The following is a 14546-nucleotide window of genomic DNA, read 5'->3' as shown; positions in this document are numbered from 1 at the left end:
GGGGCAGGTAATCTCTCTGCCAGTAGCTGAGGTACCTGTCAACTTTCAAGGCTGGAGGGGCGTTTGGCGGCTAGCGATTTCATCTACTCTGCCAGCAGCCGTGCTCGTGGGAAATGACCTGGCTGAACATGTGAAACGGGTGCTAGTGATTACACGCTCACAAGCCACCACAGGGACAGTTCAGGGGGGTAATGATGAGCCAGAGACGGTAGCAGAGGGGAGTTCAGAAGCTGTGGTGGAAACCTTAACCACAGACAGCAGATTTGGACAGGAGCAAAAGGCAGACGCCACTCTCCAAAAGTGTTTTGAACAGGTGACTGACGCCCAGCTAACACCTGAAACCCCAGTGAGATTTCTGGAGAAAAAGGGGATTTTATATAGAGAAACCCTGAGGAATATCTCAAAAGGGGGAGATGGGATCAGAAGTCAGCTGGTGGTACCTGAAAAGTATCGCCCCATGATCTTACAAAGGGGTCACTCTGACATGTTTGCTGCACACTTAGGGGTGAACAAAACACAGCAGAGAATCACACAGAATTTCTACTGGCCTGACATAGGGAAGCAGATCAGGGAGTTCTGTAAACAATGTGATGTGTGTCAAAGGCAGGGGAATAACCGCGACAGGACCAAAGCAAAGTTGTGCCCTTTGCCTGTGATTGACACTCCGTTCAAATGCATAGGGGTGGATATTGTGGGACCTTTGCCCAAGGCCACAAAGAGGGGGAACAGGTTCATTCTAACAATTGTGGACCAGGCCACAAGGTATCCTGAAGCCATACCCTTGACTAACATTGAAACTAACACAGTGGCCGATGCTTTGGTGGGGTATATGTCCAGGATGGGATTTGCCTCAGAGATAATCACAGATTTGGGAGCATCGTTCACATCTAAGCTCATGAAACGCTTATGGCAAATCTGTGGAATTAAGCACAAGGAAACCACTGCCTATCATCCTGAAAGTAATGGGTTAACTGAGAAGTTCAATGGGACTCTAATGCGCATGATTAGGGCTTACTTGGCAGAGAATCCAAACAATTGGGACCAGAAGCTGCAATCCCTTTTGTTTGCTTATCGGTCAGTGCCACAAGCCAGTACCGGGTTCAGTCCATTTGAACTTTTATTTGGAAGAAGGGTGAAAGGGCCCCTTGATTTGATCAAGCAAAATTGGGAGCAGATCACCCAGGATGACCCACAAGACGTTGTGACATACATAGACACCTTGATGAATGACCTAAGGAGAAATCTAGAGCTGGCAGCAGAAAACCTGCAAGCTCAGAAGGTCAGACAGAAAACATGGTATGACCACAAAGCTAGAGAGAGACACTTTGACCCAGGGGAGGAAGTGCTTTGGCTTAGGCCCTGCAGAGAGAATAAACTGCAGCTCAAATGGGCAGGACCATATAGGGTCATTTCCAAGATGTCAGACCTGAACTACCTAATAGAGCAGGAGGAGAACCAAGCAAGGAGGGTGGTTCATGTGAATGCCCTAAAACCCTACTACAGAGGGGAACAGAGGGTGTTATTCGCGATAAAAGCAGCTGAGAGTGAGGAAGCTGAATTACCCTTCTGGGAGGGTAGAGGGGAAGTAAAATACAACCCAGAGGAGGTAAAGATCAGTCCTGCACTCACCCAAGACCAGCAGCAAGAACTAAAAATGCTGCTTAGTAAATATCAACAGGTGTTTTCCAACAAGCCGGGGATAGTAAAGGGAGTGATGCATCGGATCCACACAGGGGATGCACCCCCGCAGGCAGTATCCCCATACCGAGTAACGGGACCCTATAGGGACAAGGTGCGGAAGGAGCTGGACGAAATGCTGAGGGAGAACATAATCGTCCCCTCTTCTAGTCCTTGGTCCTCTCCGATAGTCCTTGTGGACAAGCCTGATGGGAGCATTAGGTTTTGTGTTGATTACAGGAAATTAAACCGTGTAACCACTCCTGATGCCTACCCAATGCCCAGGCTAGACAACCTGATTGAAACCATAGGGGGTTGTCGGTTCATCTCATCATTGGACCTGGTAAAGGGATATTGGCAATTAAGAATTGATCCCAGGGATCAAGAAAAGACTGCCTTTTGCAGCCCTTTTGGTCTCTATGAGTTTCGAGTCCTGAGTTTTGGTCTCAGAAATGCACCAGCCACATTCCAAAGGCTGATGGACCAGACCTTGGCAGGGCTCAGTGACTTTACAGTGGCCTACATTGACGACATAGGGATCTTCAGTAATACCTGGGAAGATCACCTGATACACCTGGAGTTAGTGCTGCAGAGGTTAAGTGCAGCAGGGCTAACAGTAAAGGCCAGCAAGTGTCAGCTGGGTAGCCCAGAAATAAAATACTTGGGTCACATGGTAGGGGGAGGAATGATAAAACCCCTGGAGGCCAAAATAGAAGCAGTTCGTGATTGGCCTAGACCCAACACCAAGAAAAAAGTCAAATCATTTCTTGGGTTGGTGGGCTACTACAGAAAGTTCATCCCGAGGTTTAGCGAGATTGCGGCTCCGCTGACCGATCTGACGAGGAAGAAGGCTGATGACCGCATCCCGTGGACCAGCGACTGTGAGGCGGCGTTCCAGAGGTTGAAGGAGGCGTTAATCAACTATCCTGTCCTGCGTGCTCCAGACTTCGACCGGGAGTTCATCATCTACACCGATGCGTCTAACAGCGGGGTAGGAGCAGTTCTGTGCCAGGAGGATGAGAATGGTGACCAGCATCCAGTGTCCTACCTGAGTAGGAAACTTCAAAAAGGTGAGAGACATTTGGCAACCGTGGAGAAGGAGTGTTTGGCCATAGTCTACGCGATCCGGAAGGCCAAGCCTTACATCTGGGGAAGACATTTTATTCTGTGTACTGACCATTCACCATTGCAATGGTTAAAGACAATGAAAACCCACAATAGCAAACTTATGAGGTGGGCTTTAAACCTACAGGACTATGACTTTGAAGTGAAGGTGGTCAGAGGGTCAGTGAACTGTGTTGCTGACGCCTTATCAAGAAGACCTGAAGAATGAAGACGGCGAAAGAACATGGACTATGTGTATATAATGATGACAAAAAGTTAAATGTACCTGTTTTTTGAATTTGGTTTGTATGAATAAAGGTAAATTGATGTATTGTATATGGTAAATGTTTAAATGCCTATCTGCTATGGTTAACTTAGAGTGTAAGTATGAGTAAGTATAATATGGTATGTATAACTGTTGTTGTGTATTTTATACAGGTTGTTTTTTGGTGAAAAGCACCTTAGCTTTCCCCCTACAAAACAACTTTTAAAGAGGGGAGGTGTTACATACAGCACTGATGTTACCTGTCTGTCATGGGTTTGGAGGGAAAGTTCCATCCTATGGGGAGTGGAAGGCGGGACATCAGGAGGAGGGGCTGTACTGTATAAATATGTGATGCGTGTGTGGAGAAGCTAAGCAGACAAAGCAGCAGCTGGGAAGAAGGAGTTGGTGTGGGAGTCTGTGTGTCAGACAGGGTACTACTGTGTGTCAGAGTACCAACCTGATAGGTTCAGGTGTCTGTTGGTTAGCCAGAACTGATAGGTTCAGGGTCTGGGCTTTAAGTTAAGGTTCTGGGTGAACCAAACTGTATGCTTGTATGAGTGAGAATAAGCCACGTTCCTTTATGTTATTCACCTGATTGTTTTAATTACCCTGTGTGTATTTAAATAAACCTTATTCTTTTTATTGTTTAAAAATCCATCCCTGGTCTGTGTGACTTCTTATAGGGAATGGTTGGTGGCAGCTTAGTGTAACTGTGTGACACATCCCAGTAGGTCTGGGTTTGTCACAATGACATCTTACAAAATTGGAAGTGGTTGGAAGTTGATCTCTGCTTTTGAAAAATGGTATTTTAAAAAAAGATTTTGAATAGTATCAGCAGGATGCAGGCTGTTTAAAAGGTGAATTGCCATTCCTGGAGATTCCCAATAGATGCAGTTTGCTTCCCCTACAAGAAACGCTTTCTACCAGAAGAGGGGATGAAGGAGATAGAATCAGGCCACAGAAATATCCATAGAGTTCCTCTTTGTTGCATCAGAGCTGCACTTTACTATTTATCATACTTTATTGTTTATTATTTATTTATTTAAAGTATTTGTATCCCGCCTTTCTCCTTAAAAAGGACCCAAGGTGGTTTACATCATTAAAAATATCTGTCACTGCTCTAAAGTGTGCCCCAGTTTAGCTAATTCTTAGAAATGGCAGGATTGTTGTCATATCTGAATGCTAAAAAGAATGTTAAAAGCTATTGGTGGAAATTAGCTTTTGATGTAATTGGTTATTAGGGATGTATAGCAGCCTCGACCTGGTCCACATGCAAATATAGATCTGTAGATGGATGCCTCATCCATGCTTTGTCCTTTTGCTGTCACTCCAGCCAAATAGCCATATGGGTATGTGATGGTCTTGATTCTTCTGTATATATTGCTGTGTAAACACCCCATTCCTGTGAACAGGAAATATCCAAAGGGTTATGATTCAGAGTGGGAGTGTTTTGACACCATCAATTTCAGCTACATGGGAGACAGAAGCATTTAACTTCTTCCAATAGGCATCCTTCTAACAATTACAATCGAAGTGAACACACCATTGCACTGAAGAAAAAGGATGTTGGGTGAGGAAAGACACAGTATAGTGCACTAATTCTGACCCAGCCAGTCAAAGTCTGTACAGAAGGAATGCAGACATTTATCCACAGTCACACATAAACTCAGTCTTAGTCACAAACTGTTCAATAAACCAACTGAACTAGGTCACAAAGAAAAGAAACTTGTAGAGCACAAATCTTAGCTAGGAATGACAACAGTTTTCCATTTCACCCTATACCTAAGTGAAATAGCTGGTGGAATGGCCACATGGGAAAATATAAAGTGCATGGTAAAATCCAGCTCAGTTTTCTGTAGTGCCTTGGTAGTTTGAATATACAGGGGAAATCTTGGGCTTTATTGCTGTGATCAGCTGACATTCACCTTTATCAATTTGCATTTCTTTAGTTGAAATCGCTGGACATATTTGCTTAACTATGTTTTAACCCCCCCAAATACTGAATGGGACATGAAGGATGGGTAGCTGGGCTTCTCTATCTAATGGATGATCACAGGCGGTTTGCTCTACTCTGTAGTCACCCCAAAAACACACAAATACCCCTGATTTAGACTGTTTTCGTACATTTGTCTGAAAACAGTGTACATGCCTGTTGGCTGTCAAGTCTCAGTATATTTGAATGTGATAGAGACAATCCATGAGAACGTACTTCCAGAGGTTTACAGATGGGGATAGGGAAATCTGTCAAAGAAGTAGTTGTGTTAGCTTGTCTGACTATGTTGGCAAATATTAGTGGGAGAGTGTCTTCCATGGCTGACAAGACTCTCTTTTGGATTTAGAAACAACAGACAAACTGGTGATGGAAAGGAACAAAACATTAAAGGGACTATAGAACAGAAAGCATAAGCAGTAAAATAGTAAAGAGAGACATTTCATGTCCTTCTTGCTCACCAGGAGCCCTTGAAGTACAGCTGTGGGTGACCCCTGCAATCAGTAGTTGTGGATCACCAGTCAGGATTTATGCTTAGGTAAAGGTTCCCCCTTGACATTTAGTTCAGTAGTGTCTGACTCTAGGGCATGGTGCTCATCCCCGTTTCCAAGCCATAGAGACAGTGTTTGTCTGAAGACAGTTTCCATTGTCACGCAACCAGCATAATTAGACACTGAACACTGTTATGTGATTTACGCTTACTCTGATGCAAAAGCATGTTAGTTCTTTATATACTTTTTGACACATGCCAGGAACTCTGTTGGTTTCATTGTCCTCTACATTTGACTTCCTTCCTGTTATTCTACCCATCTGAAATATATAATTTGCAAACTGTGGCAAATACTTAAAAAATAAACCAAAGCAAAAATGTTCCTCATCTACACCAGCCAACTTTATTTTTCCCATTGTCGACTGGAGGACCCTGTTGTTGCACCTCATGTTGTTCAATGGTCTTAGTTGCTGCCTCTCCTCATTTCTTACTGTTTGGTCTTTTGAATCAGAGTAGTTCGGTCTAATCCTATGTTTACACATTGGTTTACTGTGTGCACTTCCGCACACAATATACCGGTAAGTACTATCTCCTTGATGTTAGCAATTGTGAGCTATCTGATTTTCTTTCTTCATGCAGTTCTTTTCATCTTTACACCCCCTCCCGCCATTACGTCTTTGTTTGTGTATGTGTACAAAGGCAGCATGAATGGACGAAAATGGAGCCCTTCACTAAGTGTACATGCTTTTTAAATATTCAAGTTCTATTTTTTTAATGAAAAGTCAGCTAGATTCAAAGGTTTGCATAATTCCCAAACCTCTGAATCTAGCTGTCTGAAATTTGGTATTCCATCCCCACCCCTGTTTTTGGGATCTATTGTATCCCCAAAGTTCACATAGATTTCTACAAAATCAAAAAAAGTTATAGCTGTTTTGGTTTTCCAACAAAAGGTGAATGGGTGGCTGGCAATATGAATTTACAAAACAAGTCATGGAACAAGTTGGAAACATCTCAGAATTAGTGGAGAAGGGGAAAAAAGCAGCATCTCAGAATTAGTAGAGAAGAAGAAAAAACACCCAATGAGGTAGCAAGAAAAGCAGCTCTGTGAATAAAGCACAAGCAACTAGTTTTTATTAATATATTTTTATTTATTGCACTTCTTTGCTATCTTTCTTGACCCATTTCTCCTGTTCACAAGCTACCAGTTTCACAAGATGCAGGCAAGAAGCTCACAATACTAAAATGTATCAGGAGACACTGCAGCTAGAACCGAGCATCTGTGTGCTGCTGCCCCATAGGTTTTGCCCCTGAAATTTGATGTTGCCCATCCATAGTGCCTGTATAGCCGGCAGATTGGGCACCTGCTCCCATCTTGTTGTTAGGGCAAAATGTCCTTTATTTCTATTTTGTTGTTGTTTAGTTGTGTCTGACTCTTCGTGAATCCATGGATCAGAGCATGCCAGGCCCTCCTGTCTTCCACTGCCTCCTGGAGTTGTGTCTAATTCATGTTGGTAGCGTTGGTGACACTGTCCAACCATCTCATCCTCTGTCATCGCCTTCTCCTCTTGCCTTCACACATTCCTAATATCAGGGGCTTTTCCAGGGAGTCTTCTCTTCTCATTAGATGGCCAAAGTACTGGAGCCTCAGCTTCAGGATCTGTCCTTCCAGTGCGCACTCAGGGTTAATTTCTATTTCTATTTAACTTATAGTAATTGATTTGTACTGATATGTAGTAATTGTGGTATTAGTTGGACATGTATAATTAGTACCATCTATACATCCAAGTTAGCGCTAGTAAATTTTATGGAGATCTGTGTACTCTTTTGCGCTCTTGTTTGCCAGTGAAGAAGTGACCACTATATTGAGCTGCCCCTGAATTTAATGCAAACTTTAAAAAAACTTGCTAGGTGAAAGTTAAACATCCAGCCTGTCCACATTGTGAAATTTGGTGTAATCTGGTTGGTTCTTAAAATATCCTTATCTTCTTTGCAATCTATTTTAACTCTTGGTAGCTATCTGCAAAGGCGGAAGAAAGAGCTGTTTTGCATCTCAATGAATCATCTCAGAAAGACTGCATGCCGTAGGTCTGTACCAGAAAGATATGGGCCAGCCCTTGAAGGGGAATAATGGATCATTTTAAGTAGAAACAGAAGCAGACAAGGTCTCTTTTTTCATACCAGAGAGTGCTATCAGGGAACCATACACCATAACTATAGTATATGCCAGTGTGAATGTGGATATTTTCAGTATAAAGGTGTTTACAAAGTGTGCAGAATCATTGTTGTTGTTGTTGTTGTTGAGCTAGATACATGTTGTGGGTGGTAAGTTTCCTTTTTATATGAAATCACTATTTCAACAATATGCATGCAGGTTAGAAACCTAGTGCACAATGTCCGGAACATTTGAATTTATATTCAAAGTTTGACATGGCTTTCATCCACCAGACTGTGCTGTTGTAATAGCTTCGTTCTTGTGTACTCCCAGCCTGCTGTTGAACAATCTGACAAGTATAAAAACTGGCAAGGAGAACAGGCTGGGAATATAAGAAGATTGTAAAACTTCATCTGTGGAAGAAAATAATGATGCAGAAATCTCATTACTCAAAAATGGACAGAGCCAAAAAGCATTCATAGTAAACAACAAAAACAACTAATTAAAATTAGTTGTACAATTATGAAATTATCAAATGCTAAGCAAGTAAACATCTTCAGCTAGTGTCCTACAAGTTTATCTAAACTTTGGGGAAGAAAAAGAGCAAAATTAACATTTCCTCTCCTTGCCTTCAATATTAGATATATTTGTTAGTTTATTTTATTTATTTATTTTATTTATATCCCACCTATCTGGTCATTGCAACCACTCTAGGCGGCTTCCAGACAATATAAAGAATAATATATACATATACCAAAATTAAAAATATAAAACAATGTAAAACAATAAACAATAGGCAGATTCTTCAAGATGGAAAAGTAGCAAAAGATAAGTGAAAAAGGAAGAAATTAAGTATTGACTGCAGGAAAGGCCTGCTTAAACATCCAGGTTTTTAGCTGGGTCTTAAATTTGTACCCTGGACCCACTTTTTCATATATTTTCACCACCTGATTGCGAACCAACATCCTGTAATGTAAGATTCAAACTTGTTCAAGGCTCTCATACTTGTACCTTAAAAATCACTCCAAAAGGAGTTCAGATTAATGGGCAAGCTTGGAAAAAAAAAGGATTAAAAGAATGTACTGCTCTTCCATTATGGCTCCTATGGAGGTACGTATAGCACATGATTCCAGGAATTCAGTGAATCCACTGCTCCATGGAAAGTCTGAGCTGGATCATGCAACTGTGTTTTATTCATTTATGGACAGCATCATCAGGACATTCTGAATAATTCTGCAATCCAACGCATAAAGACATGGGAGTATGTCCCACTGAAATACTGTTGGGTTAGGCTGTTTGTTCAATTGATTGTGATTTGAGATATTGATGGGTTAAACAAGGAGGTATTTAGGACTTTTTGGCAGAAGCCTCTGTTGGGGATTTTTTTACTGGCAACAGTGGACAAAATTCTCGTGCTTAACTATGGTGACATAATTCAATATGGTAGCATACAAATGTACCAGGAAGAAATGTTATCCATGAAGCACTTCCAGCCATTCATTGCACAAGGTGGCACTGGAAATAATGCAAATGATTATGTAATCAAATCACATGATTCTTCATTGTGTTTTGCAATATCCAGCATGTTTATAGGGGTGTTTGGCCTACATGCACAGGATTTTGTCTACTCTGTAATGGTTATTCTTTTAATCATCAAGACTGAGTTCCTGAATGCCATTTTTAGTTATGATTGTTTTTAATGTTTTACCTCTTTTTAATAATTCAATTTTATTTTAATTAGTTTCTAATAGTTTAATTGTTTTAATGCATATTTTTACTGTGTTTTTACTTATTGTTTCTAATATTGTAAGCCATCTTGGATCCCCTTATTGGGAGATTAAGAAGACAGGCAGGCAGACAGACAGACTTAGTACCCAAGTGGGGCATTACCTTCCAGTAGTGTTTAATAGGATCGTGGCCAGTGAGGCTTACAAGTGAGTAAGTCAGCATAGTATCAATTTGTGCTATGTGATTTGTAGATAACTTTTAAAATCTCTTTAGGTTGCTGTCCTCTAATCCTGTTTCTTTGAAAATATCATGCATCTTTCACTAGAGTCATTAATGTGCTGTGCTCTTGTGCTGTCACCCTTTATTGTACTTTTTATGTTGTGGAACAATATATTATAACATACTTATCCAAGCTCTGTCTTACTGAGAACTTTGCAAACTTGTCTAAGAACAGTGTCTAAGAGATAAATCCCTGATGAGTTTTTGTTGCGTTCTGTTTGGTATCTCAGTGCCATAACGAATAAGCATTATGAAAGTGTCAGTAGAATAATACCAGCTGTGATTGAATTTTCATGATTTCGAAATTACTAATAGGGTGCCCATTATGGATCCGGTATTATTTTCCATATTGTTAAGTACCTTGCCTTTGATGTTCTAATTCAAAAGGAATATTTGTGAGCAAAAGATTAGCAAGTACAATGTCTGGCCTGGATAGCAAAATGCTTGTCTGAAATGCAAGCTCTCACTTTCATACATGACTACTGGAAAAACCATAGCTTTGACTATGGAAACCTTTCTTGGCAAGGTGATGTCTCTGCTTTTTAAGATGCTGTCTAGGTTTGTCATCACTTTCCTCCCAAGAAGCAGTCTGAAGAAAACACAAGTCATGGGCCAGGGTGTGGATTCACATCCCTCTATTACCATCTCCACCTAAGAATTAGAGGTTGTTCATGACTTTGTGTACCTTGGCTCAACAATCTCTGACACTCTGTCCCTAGATGTCGAGCTGGATAAACGCATTGGCAAAGCAGCTACCATGTTCTCTAGACTCACAAAGAGAGTATGGCTTAATAAGAAGCTGAACTCATATACCAAGATCCAGGTCTATAGAGTCTGTGTCCTGAGCACACTCCTGTACTGCAGTGAGTCCTGGACCCTTTGTGCATGGGAGAGGAAGCTGAACATGTTCCATATGTGTTGTCGCCGATGCATTTTTGTATCACCTGGCAGGACAAAGTTCCAAATACAGTAGTCCTAGAACAAGCTGGAATTTTTACCATATACACATTACTGAAACAACGACGTCTATGTTGGCTTGGGCATGTCATGAGAATGGCTGATGGTCGGATTCCAAAATATCTCCTGTATGGAGAATTAGTGCAGCGAAATCGCCCCAGATGGAGACCACAGCTGCGATACAAGGGCATCTGCAAGCAGGATCTGAAGGCCTTAGAAATGGACCTCAACAGATGGGAAACCCTGACATCTGAGAATTCAGCCTGGAGGCTAGCAGTGCATCATCACCATTTTGAAGAGACCCTTGTCCAGCAGGTTGAGGCAAAGAGGCAGTCCCTAAACCAGCAAAATCAGGGAGCTGGACAGGGGACAGATTTTATCTGTTGTCAGTATGGAAGGGATTGTCCCTCTTGAATTGGCCTTCTGAGCCACACTAGACGCTGTTCCAAGTCCTCCATACAGAGCACGTTACCATAGTCCCTCGAGATTGAGGGATGCCTAATCTAAAGTGTATTCATCTCTTTTTTAAAAATAGGGTTGTTGTTAAAGGGCACCTTCTGATATTTAATGTGAAATATTGGGTCCGCTGGCGCGCATCGCCATTGTGGACCTGCTTTGCCTTCCCCCTCTAGAAACAGCGTGAGACGCACTTGCTTGTTTGTGGGGGGGGGGAGTGTCCATTAAAGGAGGTTTCCCTACGGGTTCAGCCTCTTTCCAAGGCTTTTGTCCCACCCACCGTCCCTCCCTTCATGCAGTGTGAATCTGTCTGGTCGTCCTATTGGGAAATAGATCGGAATTTTTGACCCGCTTCCTAGATAGGCTTATTGGCTGCATGGATTTTTCACCTATCCCACACTGGTTTTGAATTTCCTGGTAATTTACCTTTGTTATGTTTTATGTTGATGTTTTAGTTCACATGGCTGGTAGTGTGGAAGGAAATTCAATCAGTGAGTGCCCAGGGTGTTCAGTGTCGGGGTTAGGATGTCCGATCTCTAGGCACTGTAGATCATGAAGTTACAGTGCTGGGAGGAAAGATGTGCCGGGGCCCTCCCTGGGCTGAGGGCCACCAAAGAGAGGCATCTTAGAGGCCTGGAGAGGGTGCCATTGAAATTATGCTGGCTGCAGTCATGCTGTCTGGAGGACAGCACAACAATTGGTTGGTGAGGGGTCCCGTGAGACCTTTGGCACTGTCATGAGTTCAGCCAAAGAAGGTCTGGGATCAGAGGGATTAATTACAGCTGAGGAAAATGCTGGGCAATTAGTATCACAGACAGCTGAATCACCACCATATTCTCCTCTCCCACTAGCCAGAGTGAGAGATAAGCTTCGGCAGAGACTCACAACATGGAGGTCTGAGGCTCACATGAATGCTTCTCACAAGAACATCAGGTTGACCAGTCCAGAGTTTTAACAGGATGGAATGTTTAGGTGATTGTTGCTGCTATATAATTTGTACTGAGAAGCTTGGAAGCTTGTGGAAGGAACAAGTCAATTCCCTGGCTGACGTCCATGCTCCTGATCCTTGCTCTCTTGACCCTTTGCTTTTGGACTCTGATTTCTGACTATGGTTTGTGTTTTGGCTTTGACAATTTGGCATCTGTTTTGTATCTACTGGACTTCTGACCTTGTACTGTCTTACTGGACTTTCGCCTGCTGAATCCCCTAGGAATATGACAGGCACCAAATGTAATTCCACACTACCACAGACCCCTGCATTTCAGTGTTACAATATAGTTCAATAAAGTGTGGTCCTAGTTTTACCCATCACCTGCATCTTGCCTCAATATTCCAGGGTGCGAGGGCAAAGTGTGTGAGGTTGTTTTGTGCTCTGTTCTAAAAGAGAACACTTTTGTTGGTGAAACTTCAGAATAATTCTTCTTTGAAATGTAGCCTGTGGGTGGTAAATCTGTAATGGGCTCAGCCCTTGGAAATGATCAATGGTCAATCAGTCTTAAGTGTCAAACCATTGTTGTTAAGATGCCACAGACAAATTCCTGCTGGGTAGAAAGCAGCACCTATTCTAGACCTGGTGGAACAGGCTGATTAATGACCCATGGACTTCTTTCTTTTTATCTTCAGTCTCACAGAGGAAACCACTCTAAATGGTAATCCCCTTTGCCCTCAGGGGTGGTATTCCTACACCCCTGCCATGTAGGTATATCAGGGCTCAGATGGATTTACTACTGCCATAAAGTTTACAGATGGAGATCTTCCTAAGGAGTTTGTGTCCCTTGTATCTTACTAAGGTTGGCTAGCTGTCTTCAGTTGTAGTTGTTAAGGCTTTCCCTGGCCACAGACATCAGCCTAAGAATGTTGGGGAAGAAAGACCAATATATAGTCAGAGAAAGATGGCTTTCTATACAGAAAGTTCAGTTGAAAAGATTAGCTGCCAGGTAATAGGAAAGACCTCCTCTGGAGATTTCGAAAAACACTCCTACTCAGAGTATATAACACTTGATGTACTTACTGTAGAGCAGGGAAGGAAATCTTTGACCCTTAAACCCTTTATTATTGGTATTTTGAGCTTGGCTCATGGGAAGTCTAAAATATATGCCAGGGCTTTCCTTAGTGCAGTGGTTCCCAAGCTTGGATCCCCAGATATTCATGGACTACAAATCCCAGAAATCCTGGCCAGCACAGCTAGTGGTGAAGGCTTCTGGGAGTTTTAGTCCAAGAATATCTGGGTACCCAAGGTTGGGAATCACTGCCTAGTGTATGGATTCCTCTGTTCCTGTGTTCAAATAAATATACATAATGGCTGCAGAAAATTAAGGTACTGCATTCTTTATGAGAACACCTTTCCACTTTGAGTACATTCAAATCCTTTTCTTAGTTTTACTCTAGATTAGACTCTCATTGTACAAAATCTTGCCAAACCTGCTAGATTTTAGTGGGCTTTCAGAGTGGACTTGTTCTAATTTTCAGTCAGATTTTAGTGCTAGATTTTTATGCTAGTCCTAGAATTGCTTTTGCTTTAAAGTTCCATTAAGTGTTTCTAGATTTCAAGTTTAAAGGAGAATGGTGGGAGGGATTTTGCTTAGATCTGTACCAAAAGAGTGGAAGATCTCATGATTTTATCTTTTATAAATTTTAAAAACAAATTTAAGCTACCAGTCATTGGAATTTCATGAATACCACCTTTAGGAAAATTCAGTGGCAGTTCTAATTCAGGCATGAAAAACACCCAGAGAATTTATAAGCCAAAGTAGCAATTGCTTTGTATTTGAATGGAAATTTGTTAATTAATGAAAAAGGAGTCACGTTCTGGGATTTTCTGTAGCGTTGTGAATTGTAGTAAGCACAAGAAGGGATCCTGTAGACCAGGGAACCCCAACCCCTAGTCTGCGGCGTGGTGCTCGTCTGTGGCCTTTTCAGGACTGGGCCGTGGAGACAGAGCTCCTGCCCCCCACAGGCACTCCCCCCATGCACACATGCATGGCCTGCCCATGGGTGGCCTGCCCACCTGTATGTGCATGCCCCACCTACCCATGAGCACTCCCACCCATCCACGCACCTGCATGAGTGCACACTGCCCACCCATGAGTGTGCCCTGCCCATCCACTAATGTGCATGTGTACACCCCACCCATTCATGAGCATGCCCCGCCCATTCACACATGCAGAAGCATGTGCCCTGCCCCCCCACAGGACCCTACCCCCAACTATTCCACAGTTCGGAAAAGGTTGGGGACCACTTCTGTAGACCATCTTGACTGCTGACATCGGTGTTGCCAATATTCAGACTGGCCTTTGCTCTGTAAATCTTTGCATCTCTTTTCTTGGCAATGCAGACGCAATATTGCAGTACAATGTGTCCAGAAGAGATTTTGGACTTTATGAGGAATCAGCTGTTACTTGTCTTCTCCTTTGGTGTCAGCAGCTCAGTCTTTGGTAATACTGTTGAT

Source organism: Pogona vitticeps, chromosome 3 (assembly GCF_051106095.1).
Source record: "Pogona vitticeps strain Pit_001003342236 chromosome 3, PviZW2.1, whole genome shotgun sequence".
Taxonomy (NCBI): domain Eukaryota; kingdom Metazoa; phylum Chordata; class Lepidosauria; order Squamata; family Agamidae; genus Pogona; species Pogona vitticeps.
This window is presented reverse-complemented; position numbering follows the sequence as displayed.